This window comes from Pristiophorus japonicus, chromosome 7 (genome assembly GCF_044704955.1).
Source record: "Pristiophorus japonicus isolate sPriJap1 chromosome 7, sPriJap1.hap1, whole genome shotgun sequence".
In the NCBI taxonomy this organism is placed as follows: domain Eukaryota; kingdom Metazoa; phylum Chordata; class Chondrichthyes; family Pristiophoridae; genus Pristiophorus; species Pristiophorus japonicus.
In genome coordinates, this window is record NC_091983.1 from 83,324,320 (window position 1) to 83,346,063 (window position 21,744).

A 21,744-nucleotide genomic window follows, 5' to 3' on the forward strand; every position below is an offset into this window, starting at 1 on the left:
TTCAGTTGCGATGCTGCGCTACCACCCCAGGAATCAGGGATAGCGTACTAAGAGGAGTGTAGAACGCTTCTCTGAGCACTCTATTCCCCTCATTGGGGTGCTAAAAGTGAATGTCTCAGTTGGAGGCGGTAAACATCGCCCGACGCTAAAGTTAGTGACCAGGCACTGTCACTGCCTCAAACTGGGCTACACTGATTTCCACCGCTAAGGCTTTGCACAAGAGTGTTTGTTCACTATAAGCAATTGTCAAATGAAAAGTGATGAAATACTTTGGTGCCGTGAACTTATTTTTGTCATTGTTGTTGGTCTTGATATTCTTAATCATGTAAGGGCAATGCCCCTGAATTTGGACTGTATGGGGCATTCAGATGGTAGATGTGAGGACCGGGTTGGTGGACACAGTTGGTGCATTGGGATGGGGAGGGAACATTCAGGAGAGTCTATCATCTATGAGTTGTTGCCCGAGAGTTCTGACAGCTGCCAGCGCTGTTGGGCTTTGCTCTTCCTCCACTGCCAAAGTTTCCTGATCCCCTTCTTCCTGTTCCTCCTCAACATCTTCCTCCTCTTCCGCTCCAACACTTGCCCTCTTTCCAAGACAAAGTTGTGCAGCCTACAGCACACAATGACAAATCTTCTCACTCGCTCTGAGCTATATGAAAGCATGCCTCCAAACCTTTACTTGAGGAGCCCTGTGATAGCCTTGATTCCGGCATGACTCTCATTATATGCAGTGTGTGTCTCTGGCCATGTTTCTGACAGGGGTCACTAGCCAGTTATTCAGGGGATAACCCCTGTCCCCCAGCAGCCAGAACCAAACCAATGTTCGGGGGGGAAACACAAGGCATTGAAGACTGGCGCAGAATGAAGACATCATGACTGCTGCTGCTCTGCAAAGTTGAGGTAGGAAATCTGTTTTTGTACCCCCTCTTAGTGTAAGACTACCTTCGTCTTAGAATTCACCGTCTTCCAGCAACTTGTGCAACACGCTGCTGCCTCCTTTGATGCTGCTGCTGCTGTCGCTCCTCCTCTTCATGTTGGAACTCTGAAGGCAGACCAAGCAGAATAGTTATGTTGCAGCAATGTCAGGAATGTAATCCTTTGAAAGTGTGCAAGAGATCCCAAAAGTCACTCTCCAAGTTTGGCTCAGAGGAACAGTAGTCAAAAGTACTGTGAAAAATCAACAAAACATTCTCCAGCAGCCTATCAAGTCTAAACAGAGACATACCTTAGTGGAGGTGAGTAGCCCTTTAAATACTGCTTCTGCAGTGTGCTTCCTGACTGTTAAGGCAATGACTTCCTGGTTGTGGTTAAGACCCAGCAAATCAGGCTCTTCCAAACACAAATTTACACAGAGACTTTTGCATATTTTAACAGAAATTTAGATAACTACTTGAAGCAGAGGAATTTATAGGGCTACGGGGAGATTGTGGGAGAGTGGGATTAATTTTGGATAGTTCTAGAAAAAAGCCAATTGAACATTATGGGATGAATGGCCACCTTCTGTGCTGTAAACGTCTATGGTTTTATGGCTGCCATTCTTCTTAGGCAGTCCCTCGAATCGAGGATGACTTGCTTCCACGCCAAAAAGGGCTGAGTTTAATGAGTTCACAAGTGTTTCAATGAAGGACCTAATATTCCAGGTTCCGAACTTCATATTGAAGGGTGGAAGATGCCTGTGCGTGGATTTTTTTAACGTGTGGTGGCCGTTGCACACCACCCACCACACGGGCTTGACAGAACTAGGTCTTGGTCCAGTGGCAAGGGTTAACCAAGACGGCTGGAGACTAGCTCTACTGCACAGACCTAGTGTGCACACATATCGCAGGGTGGGCAGATCGTGCTGCCCCTGGACCCAAGCCCCTTCTGGGCCCCGAACTCACGCCTCTCCTGGGCCCGATCTTGTCGCTGTGCAATCTCTCGCTGCTCTTGCACCCCGACCTAGCCGCTCCTGCTGTATCTGCCCATGCTCCAATCACCGACCTGGATTATGGTGACGGCCAATCCAGTTGCCCTCTTCACTGCCGACACTCTCCTGCACCAGGCCCCGACCTGCGAGGGAACATGTGTGGCAGGTCAGGGCCTTAAAAAATAAAATGTACTGTCCAACAATGGAACAGGGTCATTGTTATGTATGTAATAACTCGATACATTGAATACTGTAAACTGACACAGGTACAAACCTGGCTTGCTTTATTAGGGCCCAAAGTGATTACATTACATGATGGCTTGCCTTTTATACCTCGGCCGCACACACATGCGTACAGCCCAAAGACCTCCAACAGTGGCGCCACCTGTTGGCTAGTAACCCCAAGCATACATACATGACAATATCCTCCTTTAAGACATTAGTAACAGTCTGATGGGAGTGGCAATGACCATGTCAGGGATTGAAAGTCCAGATTCATTGATGACAGCGGAGTCCTCTGATGACTGAGGGTAGGTTGGTTGGTCACTGATTGTGTCTTCCTCAGTCTGTTCCGGTTCATCTGTGTGCCGCAGCTTTATCTGATCAACATGTTTCCTGCATGTTTGCCCATTATTGAGTTTGCCGATAAACACTTTGTTACCCTCGTTGGCCGTAACAGTACCGGCGATCCACTTGGGACCTTGACCATAATTTAGTACATACACAAGATCGTTAACAGAAATGTCGGGTGACACAGCAGCACGATCATGATACCACTGCTGACTTTGATGTCTGTATTCAACATGATCGTTCAAGTCAGGGTGGACAGGAGAGAGCTTGGTCTTGAGACCTCACTTCATCAATAGTTCAGCAAGAGGGGACCCTGGTAAGCGTATGTGGTCTTGTCCTGTAACTAAGCAATATGCATGACAAGTGAGTCTGCAGTGAACCCTGAGTTACACGTTTCATACTCTGCTTGATGGTTTGGACAACATGCTCTGCTTGACCATTAGATGCAGGTTTGAGTGGTGCTGACCTCACATGTTTGATACTATTGAGTTTCATGAACTCTTGAAACTCCAGACGAGTGAAGTAAGATCCGTTGTCGCTTACAATGATGTCGGGCAGACCACGAGTGGCATACATGACAGGAAGGCTCTCAATGGTAGCTGTAGATGCACTGGATGACATGATTATACACTCTATCCACTTGGAATATGCATCCACCAGAACTAAAAAAATCTCTCCCAGGAAGGGACCTGCAAAGCCGATGTGGATCCTGGTCCATGGTTTAGATGGCCACGACCACAGACTCAGCGGCGATTCTGCTGGTGCTTTACTAAGCTGCATGCAAGTGTTGCACTGATTCCAGAACAGAGTCAATTCCAGGCCTTCATACATGAGACCTGGCAATGGCTTTCATCATGACAATACCGGGATGAGTGCTATGTAGATCATGTACAGCTTTCTCGCTGCCTTTCTTGGGCATAACAACATGATTACCCCACAGTAAACAATCTGACTGAATGGATAGTTCGTCTTTGCAACGGTTTTAAGGTTTAGTCTCATCACCCATTTGCTTGGATATGCCAATCACCACTAAGGATACAACGTTTCACAACTGATAATATCGGGTCCTGGCTGTCCAGGTCTTAACTAGTTGAGCCGTGACAGGAAATCCTTCACTTTCAAAAGTATCCATAACTAACAGTAGGTTTGCAGGTTGTGGCATCTCCACCTCCGGTGTGGGCAAAGGCAGATGGCTCAGTGCATCAGCACAATTCTCGGTGCCAGGTCTATGGCGAATGACATAATCTTAGGCAGATAATGTCAGCGCCCACCTCTGGATGCAGAACGATGCATTGGTATTGATACCTTTGTTTTCCGAAAACAATGAAATGAGTGGCTTGTGATCTGTTTCCAGTTCAAACCGAAGACCAAACAGGTACTGATGCATCTTTTTAACCACATACACACAGGCTAATGATTCATTTTCTACTATGCTGTAGGCTCTTTCTGACTTTGACAAACTTTTAGAAGCATGCGCAATGAGTTGTAGTTTACCCAACTCATTAGCTTGTGGGAGCATGCAACCAACTCTATATGGCGAAGCATGACAGGCCAATACTAGACGCTTCCACGGATCATAATGTACCAACAGCTTGTTAGAACAAAGCAGGTTAGTAGCTTTCTCAAAAGCTCTATCTTGAGACACACCCCAAACCCAGTTGTCGCCTTTTCTGAGCAGCATGTACAGTGGCTCTAATGAAGTGCACAATCTAGATAGGAAATTACCAAAGTAGTTGAGTAGACCAAGGAATGAACGCAGCTCCGTCACATTATGAGGCTTGGGTGCATTTTTGATGGCCTTGGTTTTCGAGTCCGTAGGCCTGTTGCCATCAGCAGCAATTTTCCTCCCCAGGAATTCGACTTCCGGTGCCATGAAGATGCACTTCGAACGTTTCAGTCTGAGTCCCACTTTGTCCAGATGATGTAGAACCTCTTCCAGGTTGTTCAGATGTTCGGCGATGTCACGACCTGTGACCAGGATGTCACCTTCGAACACAATGGTTCGAGGGACGGACTTCAGTAGACTCTCCATGTTCCTCTGAAATATGGCTGCAGTCAAGCCAATTCCGAAAGGACACCTGTTGTAGATAAACAGTTCTTTATGAGTGTTGATGCACGTAAGTTTCTTTGACGTCTCGACCAACTCCTGTGTCATATAGGCCGACATCAGATCCAGTTTAATGAACGACTTCCTCCCGGCTAGCATTGCAAACAGGTCATCAGTCCTCGGTATCGGGTATTGATCCTGTTTCAAAACTCGGTTGATTGTAACCTTGTAGTCTCCACAAATCCTGACAGTGCCATCACTCTTCGACACAGGAACAATGGGGCTGGCCCATTCATTAAATTCGACCGTGATATGACCCCTTCATGCTGGAGTCTGTCCAGTTCAATTTCGACCTTCTCCCTCATCATTTACGGAAATGCCCGAGCTTTATGATTGGACGGGTCTTGCATCCGCGTCCACATGAATCTGCACCTTGGCTGCGGTGAAATTGCCGATGCCTGGTTCTAACAGCAAGAGGAATGTGCTCAGCACTTGAGCACATGGAGTATCATCCTCCAACGACAATGCTTTGATATCGTTCCAATTCCATTTTATTTTTTCCAGCCAATTCCTGCCAAACAGCGTTGGACCATTGCCTGGAACAATCCAAATGGTAAATCAAGAACCGCACCATCATACGACACCTTGACTACTGCACTGCCAATCACCGTTATAAGTTATTTAGTGTACGTACGCAACTCGGCATTGGCTGGACTTAGCTTAGGCCTCACAGCATTAGTATCCCACAGCTTGTCAAATGTCCTCTGGCTCATTATTGATTGACTCGCACCCGTGTCCAATTCCATTGGTACTGGCACACCATTAAGTGTCACATTAATCATTATCGGTTGGCTCTTTGTTAGGAACGAATACAGTTCATACACTTCTTCCTCTGGTATCTCGGATTGCATATCTGGATCTGCGCTATACAGGTCACCATCCTCCACATGGTGTGTCGCAGCACGCTTGCTCAGTTGCGGACACATGCGCTGGAGATGCACCGGTCTCGAACAGCCTTTACAAATGTACTGTTTAAACCAACACTGATGAGGCCGATGATTGCCCTCACAACACCAACACAGTGAAATCGGATTCATTCCCATTGGCGGACTTTGGACAGCCACAGGTTTCGCATACGCAGTCGAGTTGGCACTGCCAAACGACGCTACAATCTTGTTTACAGTACTTGCCAAGTTCTGATTTTTCGATGTTATCTGCTTTAAGTTTTTGTCCGTCGTCATACGTCCGTGGTCAATCGTGATGGCCTTACTCAAATCCAGCGTCTCCGCCACCAGTAGCTTACGCAGGATCACCTCATGGTTGATGACGATTACAAAGAAGTCCCGCAGCATGTCTCCCAATGTGTTTTCGAAATTACACGGTCCAGCTAGACGTCTTTGGTCGGCAACAAATTCCGACACATCCTGGCACTCAGAATGAACGTGCTTGTAGAATCGATATCGTGAGATGTTGATGCCTTCTTCTGGTTTGAGATGGTCACGTACCAGAGCACATAATTCCTCATAGTGCTTGTCCATTGGACTTGCAGGTGAGAGAAGATTCTTTATGAGTCCATAGATTTTCGGACTGCAAACCGTGAGGAAGACCGCCCTGCGCCTAACTGCGTCAGTGGGTTCCTCCATTTTGTTGGCCACGAAGTACTGGTCCAGGCGAGCTACAAAATCTGTTCGATCCTCTCCCTCCATGAATCTCTCCAGAATTCCAATTGTGCTCATTTTTTTTGCATGCAAAGGTTCTTAATTACCTCATCGCCAAATGTTATGCATGTAATAACTCGATAGATTGAACACTGTAAACTGACACAGGTACAAACCTGGCTCTGCTTTACTAGGGCCCAAATTGATTACATTACATGATGGCTTGCCTTGTATACTTGAGCCACACACACGTGCGTGCAGCCCAAGAACCTCCGACAGTGGTGCCATCTGGTGGCTAGTAACCCCAAGCATACATACATAGCAGTCATAAAGACCAGAAAGACCCATGTTCGATGCCAGGTCTGTGTAGTTAGCTCATCTCAGCCACAGTGACCACAGAAATGTTATAAGTGGCCTCACCTCGGGTTAGGAAGGGATAAAAATATTAGTCAGGAGTTTCACCTCTTGGTCACTATTCAGTTTTTCTGCTGAAAAATATGCATGTGCTCATCAGATGAAGGCAGGTTCAGGATCAGTTTTGATGTCCAGCACATCACAAGCCTACCAACACTCAGATAGGATTTTTTGCTTTAGCATTCCTGACCCTTACAAGCAGCACATATTGGGAAATTCTGAACCTCAACCTGTAATTTCACAGCCATTAATTTAATCTTCAGAGTATCACAGGCTGAGGATGCTGAATTTCCTGATATGCTTTCCTAATGTGTGCTAGCAGTGGTGAAATGGAAAATCCCAGCTAAAATGTCTGACCTCATAATGAGGAGAATATCCACTTGAGTGTAATATTGGAAGGAACGTAAGCCAGTACGTACCAACATTTTCAGGTGGGGGAGAAATGTAGAAAGGGAGGAAAAAATGGATTTTGTACTAACCTGTTGCAAGCATGGTTTCATAGTTCCGCTTAACATTCTTATAACGGATCTTTTCCCATTTATTTAGCTCCGCCCATTCATCTTTGGAAAAATGAATGGCAATGTCTTTAAACTTGTCTATAATCTGAGCTGATTACTGATTGAATGACAGTATAAAATAGCGCTCCTCTGTGAGTCTGAATTAACCTTATTACATCCAACTTTTCTTTATGGGGGATACATTTGCACTGGCAATTTATAAAAGGGGAGGAAAGTACTTGAATATAACCAGCACTGTCCAATCCTCCATTTGAAGTTGTTTAATTTCACATTATCTGTTAATTCAAGATTAAATCTGCTAAAAATAGTCTGTTGTGCTGTTTTATTAAAATTTCACAATTTCAATTTTTTCATCAAATTAACATGAGTAGACTGTAATTTGTTCTAATTGCTTTCAATTATAGGTATTATTATAAAGGTATTATTATAACTATTAAAGACCTGCATATGAAGAGTGATGTAATGTCCCACGACAAATAATTAAAAAATCTGTAATTGAATGATTTTGATTTTATTCCCCGTCGACTATCTAAAAGGTTAAACATTTTGCCTTGGCATCCACATTTGTATGGAATTGTATTAATTGAGCAGTGACTCAACGTGAAGTACTGGTCAGGATATAGACTGGTACTGAAAAATATTTGTGAATACTATTAGCCTTACAGCTTGTGGCCCTGAAACTCTGTAGTTATTTCAGCACAGCCCTGGTGAGTCTCAGCCCAGCTGTTGATGGTGAAGCCTCCTCTCACCCCAAAGATGGCCATCAACATAAGGAATGAGGGTACTCCAAACATCAGAGTTCCTGCACCCTAACCCTTCACTTGAAAGGGCGAATGATTGGCACAGGTACACACGTGAAGACCAGGTGTTCCATCCGAACCAGGGTGGATCTGGGGGCCCACCTGGAAGTCCAGCCCAGGACTGTAGCCTGGGCTCTACCAATGATATGCTACCAACTTTTTTTAAGTGCCTCCCTTACAAATGGAGCTATGGAGGGTGAACTTTGGCTGGATGATTTACTTGGCAGCGCGCTGGGAGCTGGGGGGTCCAGAAGCAAGGGGGAAACACAGAAGCAGCTGCAGCACATCTGTCAGTGGCTTTTTAACCCAGCCACCATTGCATTTGCATCTGACTTCTGGGTTTCCTGACCAATTAAAGCTAACAAGGGTCTATTTCAGCTGAGGTACTTCAAGGAACACTGCAAAGATGACAATTGGAGGATTGTGGAGGTGAAAGAAAGATGGGTAGGTGCATTTAATGGATTCTCAATGTTTCAAAGCTGCCCCTTGCTTTATTGATGCCTCCCTGCACCTCATGCTGTGAGGTATAAGCGTCCGCGGAGAGGCTTTATTTCTTGGATGGGAGGAAGAAGCCATCCTCACTTACGAAGAAGGCATGGCTGGATAGCAGGGGAGGTTAGCAACAGGAGTGTGGCATCACGCTGCTGGATATAGTGCAGGAAGAGATATAATGATCTCATGAGGACAGGAAAGGTGAGTACGATACCACATTCAACATATATCCTGATGTGATTGTCACCCCAACCCCCTCACTCTGCCTTCCCAAGCCTACTCCTGCACATCACTCCTCACACCAACGTACCTTGCAGGTGCACCCATCCCTCTCTGTCTTTACAATTCCTCACATCCCCACTAATCATCCACCACTGACACTTGCCCTCATCTTAATGCAATGTCACGCCTCTCTCTTATAGTCACCCTAAACAGATGTTGTCCATCCATCCTTTCCACTCAATCCATGACTCTCATCAAAAGGACTCTTGTTGCCCTCCTTGCAGGAAAAGAGAACAAACACCAGGGAAAGGCAGAGAACCGGAGATGGCCCTCTAGTCATCGCAACACTCACAGCTGTAGAGGAAGATGCACTTGAAATAGCAGAGTGTCAGGGTGCCTGGTGGCGAGAGATGGCAAGATGGGGAGCTCCCAGCTACCCGGTGAGGAATTAATATCACACAGCCACATGGCATACATTAGTCTCTCATGTTGACTTGATGTCAGCATCCAGTGAAATATGTTCATGTGCATAATGTTAACTTCAAACATTCTCACCATGCAAGTTCCAATTCATGTCTTTCCTCTCACACAGGCCTGTCAAGTGTCTCACGATGGATGAGCCGGAGGAGGAAGATGACTCCTCAGAGCAGGTCACTAACTCTGAGGGTGCACACCATGCACCATCATAGATACACACACGTCATTGGGACCATCGTTGTGCTGTCATCTGGTGTCTCACAGATCACATGTGAGCAGGAACAGATGGTTGAGACAGGGACGTCAGTGGAGAGTCCTCATTCGAACAGCTGAATGCAGATGTTGAACCTGAGGTGCTGTCAATGATTCTGAAGGAGCAGGAAATGAATGCATGAGGCTCTGGAAGGATTCCCAGTCGCTATGTGAATGCTTCCAGAGAGAATGGTGGTGTCCATCTCAAGCATGAGTGGCATGATGTTGCAGGCTTTAATTATGGAAAGAGTGCCCTCCTGCGTGGAACATTGAAAGTGGCCATCAAACGAGTGCGTGATTCCCCTCACCAATGGCTTGCATACTCTGAGTAGCACCTTAACTAGGATGGATCAAAATCTAGCCTTGGCCATTCCACATCCTACTGATGTGCTCGCCACCTCATTGCTAGCAGGGAAGTGCGGGTGGTCCATGAGAGGGATGATGGTGAGAGGCCTAGAAAAGGAAGAGGAAAGATTATGGGCTGGATTTTAGGCTTTATTGTTTTTGGGGCCGATAATAGCGATGGAGCGAGATAGTTAGCAGCCGGGAATAGTTTGTGCCTCAGTAGGTAAGTTTGGACATCTGGGCCCTGCGTCATGGGGTGCTGCGCTAAGGGAGGCATTGTAGACCTCTCTTGGCATTAGGATGGGAAACTCCCGAGTTAAAGAGCCAGCCCAGGAGCGTTCCGAGAAATGTCTGGGGTGGGGGGGGGGGAAAGGGGGGAGAAAACACAAAAACATTCTCAAAACATTGCCCACGCCACCACAACACAAATCGCTAAAAAAATTAAAAGTAAAAACAATCACACTTACCTTAGGAATCCATTACTCACTTCTTCGCCGACGGGATGGTTGGACCGCCCTGATTTCCCAGGCGGTCATTGTGGGGTGCGCTTCCAGGTGGACGGGTCGGGCACGATCTCAAACTCACACCAGTGTCACAACCAGGGGTGTTGCACACTGACATAGGTCTTCCGGATGATGCTTTCATCTGTAAGATGAAAACCGGACCCGAGGATCACTGTGGGACACTGAAGGCTGACCGCCCGCCCAGAAGACCTCACTGCTGCCATTGTCACCACTCCGGGGCGAAAAACGGAGTGCAGATCAGAAAATCCAACCCTATTAGTTGCACAATGGTATGCACATTGGTGTGTTAGATATAGCATAATAAGTTAATGTATAAGTTTTGATCCATATATAAAATGACTTCTTTGCACCACTTTCCCGCCTTGCCCATTTTTTCCTGCAGTGTGGCAACTGGTCTCTCAGTTCTTACGAATGGTAATACAAGACTTAAATCTGAGCAATTGGTGTCTATGAAAGAGATATCTTATTGATTGCAGGACTGCTTTGTACTGGGTTGGGTGGGTGGGGGGGGGGGTGGGGGTGTGGGCGGGAGGGCAGGGAGGGGTGGCAATTGTGTTCAGCATGTAGCTGCCAGGTGGGTACAGGGGTGTAACCTAACTAAATGTTGCCTAGATTAGTCGATCCCAGGCAACCCGGGCAGCAATGTGTTGTGCTGCTGGTGCTGTTGCTGCTGGTGCTCATCTTGCTCCTCATGTGAGGTCCAAGGTAAAACAGCATAAGCGGCACCCATGCTGATCTGACTTTTTACAGATTTGGAGGTTTGTACTTCTGATCTTCACAGGGTCTTCACAATTAATGCTGGACTGATCAACTGCGGGTGGTTGTATGTATGATTTCTTGTAACATTATTGATGTACTGCTCGAATAACGGTTGGGGTTTTGAATCTGTCTCAGGAACAATAAAAGATTAAAGGCAGAAATCCTGTGTCTTGTATAATTGCTCATAAGTCTCAAGTCCGAACTCTATAACCTGTTAGATGGGACGAGGGGTAATTCCACATGTCCTACGGTAAGGAAGCAGATGTGAGATCTCAGTACTTATTGGATTTTTTTGCTTGTCATTTGTTCAGTCCCCTCAATTGCCGCTGTGCTCTCGCCTCGCTTTCACTGGCGAGGTTCAGGAAGCCCGGGAATCCCTAGGACCCACAGTGAAAGTTGAAAACCTCTGTTTAAAAAACTTGTTAACCACCTCTTAACTACTTCTTAATTACTTTCAATTGGCAAACGCCTCTCCCATGGGGGTTTCTCGCACGCTGCTGAACAGTTTCAGTGAAATACGGAAGTCGGCAGGGTGGAGTCAGCTTCCCGGCGTGCTGTCAATTTCAGTGCTTTTTACTACCCGCCCACTCCCAAAGCCACTCATCTTTGATGTTAAAACTCACCCCTCTGTATCCGCTGCTGGACCTGACAATCCCCCAGCAGCCGGGGCAAATTCACCAGACTTTCTGGCTTTGCTGCAGTGGTGCCTCAAATATGCCCCTATCGGTGTGGGTGCCCAGCAATGGGAAGGAATTGAACGGGCCTCCATCGTACCCTCATAAATTTTGTCAGGACCAGTGGTGGAGCACCAGGATGGGTGCATCTTGACATTTACTTAAAGATAATTCCTTTCCAGATGTGGGAGCAGTATTCAAGTTGTGGTCAGACTTGGGATTTATAAAGAACAAATTATTGAGGGAAAAATAATTGTTTGGCACAACTGCAGTTCTTGAATGCAGCAATGGAGAAGATGGAGAAATTCAATGTAGCGCAGAGGAGATTGTGATGCCAAACATGTTGGCAAATGAAAGAAGAGCAATCAAATGTGGTAAATACTGGTTAAATGTACAAGAGAGATGACAATCTTTAAAGAACTGAAGGAAACAAGACACCGTCGAAGTGTATGGAGAAAACCAAGAAGCAGTGATTCAGCCATAGAACTGCAAAATAACTTTAAGTTGTGAATATTAAGAGTATATGATTTTTAAGGAAGTTGATGAAGGTGCATACAATGGAATCATCAGCAGAATAATGGACAGTGTTGAGTGATGAATGGAGGAGGTCTTTGGTGAAGAAGAAATAGAGTGGGACAAGGCTCCAAGTCAGAGGATGACCCAACAATTATCGCATTCAAAGAACAGTTTGTGAAAAAGCTGGAAAGCTGTGAACAAAACTTATATGGAAGATGTGTTTAGAGGTGCAAGTATCATACCCTGTCAAAAGCCTTTCATATATCTAAGGCAATGGTTAATGCATGTGTGTTAAATCCCTGTCTGCACTATTTTAAGTTGTTAACCACCAAGGTGATAACAGTTGGTAACACACAAGTGTGTTAAAATAGTGCAGGTAAGAATTTAACACAAACCCATTAACCAATCTGCTAAAAATAGCACACAGAAGAAATTAAACCTGCATAGTTTTACTCACCGTGGAAGCTTGCACTGCTCTTTGGAACAGAACATTTTTGCTTGTGTAACTTTTTTCCTTGGCTCTGCGATCATTTATTGTTCATATTACATAGACCGATTGTCTGAGCCCCAACTTGGCAGTAAAACTTGACAAATGGTTATTAAAGAGCTTCTGGAATCATCTCTTCCATATGGCTCTACCATAAACCATACTCCTGTCTTCATGCAGATATGTGAATTACATCATCTCACAAATAAATGTAAGTTATTTGTCATAACCATAATTTTCCAATTGCACATTTTGTAAAAAATGCTCTCGGTATAATGTAATGATGTCATGATACTGACAAGATTAACATTACAAAATCTTAGTATTCCACAATGTGTGCAAGAGTCATTGGATTACCATTATAAGTATTTCTAATCGGAAAAATATTGGCATGATGTATTGTACTATTAATGTAACATTATATTTTGGAAAGAAAATTATGTTCTGTCTTACAGCTAATATGTTTTAAACATGTTCTAAGCAGTTCTAAACTTCACCTGTGGAGATAAGCTAAAGTCACTATGGGCAATCATATGACTCAACGATATATTACATCCTATCCCTGATTGATGGATGTCAATGCTGTAATGATATTTTTTTCTGGCCAACTAAGCATAGAATGGAATATTTAAGCAGTCAGAATGTTGGCCAAACCTAGATTTCTGCCCCAAATCCAATAGCCCCTGTGTTGCAAAATGGGCAGCGAATTTACCACTACCTGGAAGATCTTTTTCCGTCTTTCCCAGTAGTGTTACGATGAAGAGCCAAAAATTGAATCGGAAATTCAGTGAGGAAGTCTACAACTACCCCTTTGTGTGTAGCGGCCCATAAGAGTATTTGTGTATGTTTAGACTAACAGCAAGTATACAAAGCACAGTAAACTTGTAAGTGCACATTGCCAGCTCTATTGCTCTGCTGCATCAAATGGCACCTTTTGTGTTCTGGTAATGAACAACACAATGTTTATCAAGTGTTTGCTTATTGTAGTGAACCATTTTGTCCATAAACTAATGAGCTGAGCTTGTGGTGTCATTAGATTAGATGATTTAGTACTGGAATTAAATTGTAAACTTAGTGCTGGCATTGTAAACAAACATCATTATCATCATAGGTAGTCCCTCGAAAACGAGGAAGACTTGCTTCCACTCTAAAAGTGAGTTCTCAGGTGACTGTACAGTCCAATACGGGAATTATAGTCTCTGTAACAGGTGGGGCAGACAGTGGTTGAAACAAAGGGTGGCTGAGGAGCCTGGTTTGCCACATGCTCATTCCACTGTCTGCGCTTGTTTTCTGCATGCTCTCAGCGATGAGAATCCCGGATGCTCTTCCTCCACTTTGGGCAGTCTTGGATCAGGGATTCCCAGGTGTTGGTGGGAATGTTACACTTTATCAAGGAGACTTTGAGGGTGATTTTGAAGCATTTGCTCTGCCCATCTGGGACTCGATTGCGGTGTAAGAGTTCCGAGTAGAGCACTTGCTTAGGGAGTTCCGTGTCAGGCATGCGGATGATGTGGCCCACACAACAGAGCTGGTCGAGTGTCGTCAGTGCTTCGATACTGGGGATGTTGGCCTGAGCGAGAACACTGACGTTGGTACGTCTATCCTCCCAGTGGATTTGCAGGATCTTGCGGAGGCAATGCTGGTGGTACTTCTCCAGTGCTTTGAGGTCCCTGCTGTATATAGTCCACATCTCTGAGACATATAGGAGGGCAGGTATCACTACTGCCCTATAGACCATAAGCTTGGTGCCAGATTTGAGGTCCTGCTGTTCAAACACTCTTCCTCAAGCGACCGAAGGCTGCGCTGGCGCACTGGGGACGGTATCGGACCTCGTCATTGATGTCTGCCCTTGCTGATAGTAGACATAAGAACATCAGAACATAAGAAATAGAAGCAGGAGTAGACCATATGGCCCCTCGAACCTGCTCCGCCATTTAATACGATCATGGCTGATCCGATCATGGACTCAGGTCCACTTCCCTGCCTGCTCCCCACAACCCCTTATTTCCTTATCAGATAAGAAACTGTCTATCTCTGTCTTAAATTTGTTCAATGTCCCCAGCTTCCACAGCTCTCTGAGGCAGAGAATTCCATAGATATACAACCCTCTGAGAAAATAAATTTCTCCTCATCTCAGTTTTAAATGGATGGTCCCTCATTCTAAGATTATGCCCCCTGGTTCTAGTCTCCCCCATCAGTGGAAACATTCTCTCTGCATCCACCTTGTCAATCCCCCTCATAATCTTATATGTTTCCATAAGATCACCTCCCAATCTTCTGAACTCCAATGATTAGAGGCCCAACCTATTCAACCTTTCCTCATAAGTCAACCCCCTCATCTCCGGAATCAACCTAGTGAACCTTCTCTGAATTGCCTCCAAAGCAAGTATATCCTTTCATAAATATGAAAACCTAAACTGCACACAGTATTCCAGGTGTGGCCTCACCAATACCCTGTATAACTGTAGTAAGACTTCCCTGCTTTTATACTCCATCCCCTTTGCATTAAATGCCAAGATTCCATTGGCCTTCCTGATCACTTGCTGTACCTGCGTACTATCCTTTTGTGTTTCATGCACAAGTCCTCCCAGGTCCCGCTGTACTCCAGCACTTTGCAATCTTTCTCCATTTAAATAATAACTTGCTCTTTGATTTTTTTTCTGCCAAAGTGCATGACCTCACACTTTCCAACATTATACTCCATCTGCCAAATTTTTGCCCACTCACTTAGTCTGTCTATGTCCTTTTGCAGATTTTTTGTGTCCTCCTCACACATTGTTTTTCCTCCCATCTTTGTATCATCAGCAAACTTGGCTACATTACACACAGTCCCTTCTTGCAAGTCGTTAATATAGATTTTAAATAGTTGGGGTCCCAGCACTGATCCCAGCGGCACCCCACTAGTTACTGATTGTCAACCCAAGAATGAACCATTTACACCTTCTCTCTGTTTTCTGTTCGTTAACCAATCCTCTATGCCTGCTAATATATTACCCCCAACCCCGTGAATTTTTATCTTGTGCAGTAACCTTTTATGTGGCACCTTGTCAAATGCCTTCTGGAAGTCCAAATATACCACATCCACGGGTTCCCCTTTATCCACCCTCTTCGTTACATCCTCAAAGAATTCCAGCAAATTTGTCAAACATGACTTCCCCTTCATAAATCCATGCTGACTCTGCCTGACCGAATAATGCTTTTCCAAATGTCCTGCTGCTGCCAAGGTATGGAAAATGCTCCCTGTTGTCCAAGGCCGAGTCGTGGATTTTGATGACCACTGGGCAATGCTGTGTGGCAGGGTCAGGTTGGTGGAGGACCTTTGTCTTACAGATGTTTAGTGTAAGGCCCATGGTTTCGTATGCCTCGGTAAAGGTGTTGACGATGGCTTGGAGTTCGGCCTCTGAGTGTGCGCAGACGCAAGTGTCATCCGCGTACTGTAGTTCAATGACAGAAAATGGGATGACCTTGGATCTAGCCTGGAGAGGACATAAGTTGTCAACCATGAAGGACTATGGAGCATCCTCCTCCATTTCAGCTGCCCCCAAAAGTTTGTCACCATCCTTCACCTGTTCCATGATGACATGCAAGCTGTGATCCTGACCAATGGATCCACCACAGACCCAATCCACGTCTAGACCGGGGTCAAGCAGGGCTGCGCCATCACACCGATGCTCTTCTCGATCCTCCTTGCTGCAAAGCTCCATCTCACTATCAACAAGCTCTCCGCTGGAGTGGAACTAAACTATCGAACCAATGGGAACAATTTCAACTTTTTTATACCTAGTGCGTGGTGGAAATTTTCCCCTTACGTAATGTGAACAAGTGGGATTTCTTATCAGGTAAGGTGAATTGGTACAAACTGTTTTGATGTATACTTATGGAAAAAACATCAATAAAATATATTTATTTTCTACAATCATTAATGTGAACTCTGACAACGACTACTAGTTTCCTTAAGTATATAACTTAAAACTGATAAATGCTTTGATCTAACTTTTTTTCTCCCCCCCCCGTAAAATGCTGAAACTACAAGAAATGTTTGTTTTGAATAATTGTTTGAAACCCAATTAGTATTCTCACCATTAATCCTGTGAACAAGTACTTTGCAAGCAGTTAATCCATCATTGTGAGTCTGTTTGCATTTGTAACTGGATATTGTATGATGGGACTATATAGACACCCAAAGGTTCCAATGCACTATGACACTGTGGTCTTGAACACAATAGTTGTTAGCAGGGAAGAATTCTATTGTCGTACTTTAGTAGAGATAGATTAATCAAATAAAGCAACTGGATTGAATAAGACAGGAAATAAAATTACTGATTTACACTCATACATTAGGAGAGAAAATAAATCACCACAGAAAGTTGGCATTCCCACATTTCCCCGTATGGTGAGTTCTTGATTTCAGCCAGGCCCCCCAAGGAAGTAGTAAGGCTCCTCCAGAGCCAAAAACAGAGGGCAGAGTAACACACAGCACTTTTATCTTTCTCCAAATAACTGGTTCTGAGTGGTATTTGACAAAAGACTTGCATGTTTCTTGTTTGGGGAATATGGAGTAGAATATTTTGTCTTTTTGACTATGTACAAAGCAATTATCACACAATGGTGCTCTCATCTTATTTTCAAATCCCTCCATGGCTTCACCCCTCCCTATCTCTGTAATCTCTTCCAGCCTTACAACCACCTGAGATGTCTGTGCTCCTCTAATTCTGCCCTCCTGAGCATTCCTGATTGTAATCACTCAACCATTGGTGGCCGTGTCTTCTGTTGCCTAGGCCTCAAGCTCTAGAACTACCTGCCTAAACTTCTTCGCCTCTCTACCTCTCTTTCCTCCTTCAAGATGCTCCTTAAAACAAACATTTTTGACCAAGCTTTTGGTCACCTGCGCTAATTTCTACTTACGCAGCTCGGTGTCAAATCTTTATTGCATAATACTCCTGTGAAACACCTTGGGACATTTCACTGCATGAAAAGCACTATATAAATACAAGTTGTTGTTGTTGTTGGTATTATAGAATTATTATACAATACAGAAGGAGACCATTCAGCCCAAATGCCTGAGTTGATTCTTTGGCCAGACTGTTACCGGCGCTAAGAAGCCGTGTTTGGAGGTGGGTCAGCTGTCAAACTGGAAATGATTGACAACGGGTTGGGAGCCCACTGTCAATTTGCCTCCACGCTAGTCTCCCAGGGGTTGGATCTGTCAGTGCTTTACAGAGCCAACACCAAGCAGCAGGGGAGGCATCTTAGATCATTAAGAGCTAGTTAAAAGCTAATTAAAGACAATTTTACCCTCTACTTACCATTTTTCCAGATTTTTGCTGTGGTTCATGGCACTTGGGGATCACGCCAGGTAAGTAGGTCGGGTTTTCAATGATTATATATTCTTCTGAATAGTTGACAGCTGCAAATATGGTTTAAAAGCTACCATTTCACAGCTGTTCACTTTCCAATCATAGAAGCTGGAACCTTCAGGATTTGGAATACACTTTTGAGATTTATGCAGGTTAGATGTTTTTTGGAGTAAACTCTCTATCCATTGTCACCTCCTTGGAACAACCTCTCTCACTATTGACAGATCGCCTCTGTCATCTCAACTTTAGCTGCCATCTATTCCATCAGCATTGCTGCCCTTGAAAAAATATCATCTTGGTCCTCAGAATCCCACCACGATCAGCCCTAACACCAACATCACCAGGCATACCAGTATCACCATCCACACCAGCAGCACCAACAACAACACCAACCTTCTCTGCAATCACCTGATGCTGTACAGGACACAGGGCATCAACACCTGACCACATTGCTGCCTGGATCGCAAGAGATGGCCTCACCATGGCCACATTTACTTCACTTGATGCTGTACACCCCGGCTGCCACATGATTCGCCAGGTTGGCACCACCCCACACCAACAACATAAAGCATCCCTACAATGCCCAAGCCATTCCTTTCACACTCATCATTGCGGAGAGTACCATTATGTCTCACCATTCACTGCAACTCACTAAACTACTTCCGAAGGTGCACACAAATCTGTCCAAGAAGGCAGCATGTTGAAAATAATGATTTCAATGTTTGACAACACATTAACAGAAATTTTACATGAACATTGGCTAAAAGTCCCCACCCTTCTGTGTTGTTAGTTGGTATGATTGGAGTACGATAAGGATGAGTGTGAGGGGTGGCTAGTGAGATGGGGAAATGATGATGTAGATAGAGAGAGAGGGATGGGTGGAGGTGCACGATACGTTTTTGTGAGTAAGGATGTGCAGGAGTAGGGTAGGGAAGGCAGAGTGATGGGGATGTGATGAGTGGCACAGCAGGATGAGGTTGAGTGTGGCTTTGCAGTAATGTTTCATGCTCTACTGAGATCATTGAAAGGTTTGCACCACTGCAGCCAGGTCCTTCTGATGACATCACTGCTTGCGCCTTCCTGTGCAATGCGCAACCAGGCTGCGTTGGTCTCCTGGGGAGGTTTCTTCCACCCATGGGAAGAGAACCTCCCAGTGTGCTGTGACTCCCTCCATACATATATGAAGGGAATCATGGGAGAGTCTGGGTGTAACCTTGTGCCTCTGTGCAGTCATTGTCAGTGTTTGCTGCACCTCAATGCTGTAGAACACTGACAGCACAACTGTCAAAATTCAATTTGGCCATGGTCCTTTTAAGGAAACCGGCTGATGACGTGTTATCAAATGACATCATTAGACTCGTTTCCTTTTAATTGGCCGGGAACCTCGCTGGGCGGGTTTAGCAAGCACCATCATCGTAAAACTACTTGGAAAGAGCGAGCTGTAGCCAATAGCGGGCCAGAACCTCGCTAAAGACCACGGTCACCCTGGACTCACCACAGTTGGCAAAATAGCGACCTTTAAAAGAGTTATCCAATTAGTCCCACTTTCTATCGCCGTGAAAATTTTTCCTATTCATGTATATAAACAATTCCCTTTTGAAAATTACTATTACCACCACCCTTTCAGGCAGTGCATTTTAGATCATAACAATTCACTATGTAAATAACTTCCTCCTCATCTTCCCTTTGGTTCTTTTGCCAATTACCTTAAATCTGTGTCTTCTGGTTACCAACCCTCCTGCCAGTGGAAATAATTTCTCCATATTTACTCTATCAAAAACTTTCATAATTTTTGAAAACCTCTACCAAATATCCCAATAACCCTCTCTGCTCTAAGGAGAAAAATCTCAGCTTGTCTCGTCCCTCCACATAACTGAAGTCCCTCATCCTTGGTTAGTAAACCTCCACTGCACCCTCTCCAAGGTCTTGATATAGGAACATAACAGGTAAAGGCAATTTAGCCTCTCAAGCCTGTTCTACCATTCAGTGAGAAAATGGCTGACCTGCGACCTAACTCTATGTACCCGACTTTGGCCCATATCCATTAATATCTTTGGTTAACAAAAATCTATCAATCCCAGATTTAAATTAACAATTGATCCAGCATTAATTGCCGTTTGCGGCCGAGCGTTCCAAATTTCTACCACCATTTGTGTGTAGACGTGTTTCCTAACTTCACTTCTGAAAGGTCTAGCTCTAATTTTTAGACTATGCCATCTAGTCTTAGACTTCCCAACCAGCAGAAATAGTTTATCTCTATCTATCCTATCAGTTCCCCTTAATATCTTAAAAACTTTGATCAAATTACCCCTTAGCCTTCTAAATTCCAGGGACTATGGTTCCTATTTTTGCCATAAGCGATTTTTTTGGGGCGTAATGGGTCAGTTTAAATTTTCACCAAAGTTTTAGCGCCAGTATTGAGTAACAGCACCAGAGTTTTTGCCACCAGATATTTTGGGGCTGGTCCCAAAGTGATTCCATGCCGTTTCTGGCCATTTAGGCCATTTTCCCCATCACCGATTTTTTTTTCAACGGTACACAGAGATCTTAGAGCCCGTTTTAAAAAAACCTACCTTAAGTTAATGAAATCGGTACTGGCCCGCTTCTATCCCTGGCCGAAGGTCCTCCACGCCAGATTGAACAACAAACTCCAGGGACAAATAAACCAGGCAAAAAGGAACTTCCAGAAGAGCCTTTTCCATCGAAGAACAAACTCCAGGCACATTGCAACATCAAGAATAGCCTTTCCCACGCACCCGACCAGGCCTGCTGCAATCCCTGGCTGATGGTCCTCCACGCCAGACTGAACAACAAACTCCAGGCGCATTGGAAAGGATCACAGTTCATAGAACCTGCCCCTGTTTCATTTAAACTTATATTTTTTTTAACAATGTATTTTATTATAAAGTTAACAGCATTCACCAGATTAACTTTTATATATTTTAATACCTTTATTAAAATTTTTATATGAAGGCGTAACTTTAGAGCTTGTAGTTTCAAGTTCATGAAATAGTTTCCTGACCTTTACCCAGTTTGGTTACAACACAGAAAGAGGCCATTTGGCCTGTCAAATCCATGACATCATCTAGAAAGATTTTCGAGTGCTGGATTAAAAAATAATGTACAGGATTCTGGTTAAATGTAAAAAATAAATATGTTTATTAAACATTTGTACAATACAGTTGTACTTAGCTTAATTTAACTTAACTTTTAACTTTAATAAGCTTAATAAATTTTGTATCAAACTTTTCAATGAAGAAAGAAAGAAACAAACAAGCCATCTCTCCTTCCCCTTAGCGCTGTGTGCCACTCCTGCCCCTGTTGTTGTCTCTATCCCTACCTGTGCCCGTGGTTGCAGACTTCTGCTTCCTCACCCTCTGACCCCAAGGTTTAATCTGTTTTCTTTCTGAAGGCGTGTTTGTTGTTGGTGGGTTGCAATAGGGACAGAGCTAACATGTCATTGTGGAAGGCCTGGGTTCTTCTTCGGACTCTGCTTCAGCCTGTGGATCAATCCTTGACTTAGGTCTGGGGGTTAGAATGTTAGTGGCAGCAATAACAGCCTGGGTGTGCCTCCTTATTGCTGCTTCTACCTCTGACATCCCCTCCCTCCTCTGTCCCGACAGTGTTGCCACCTGTAATGACAGTCCCGCAATTTCTCCCCTCACCTCACCCATTCCTCCAGCCAGTGTCGCTGCTTCATATTTCAGTCCCGCTAATTCTACCCTC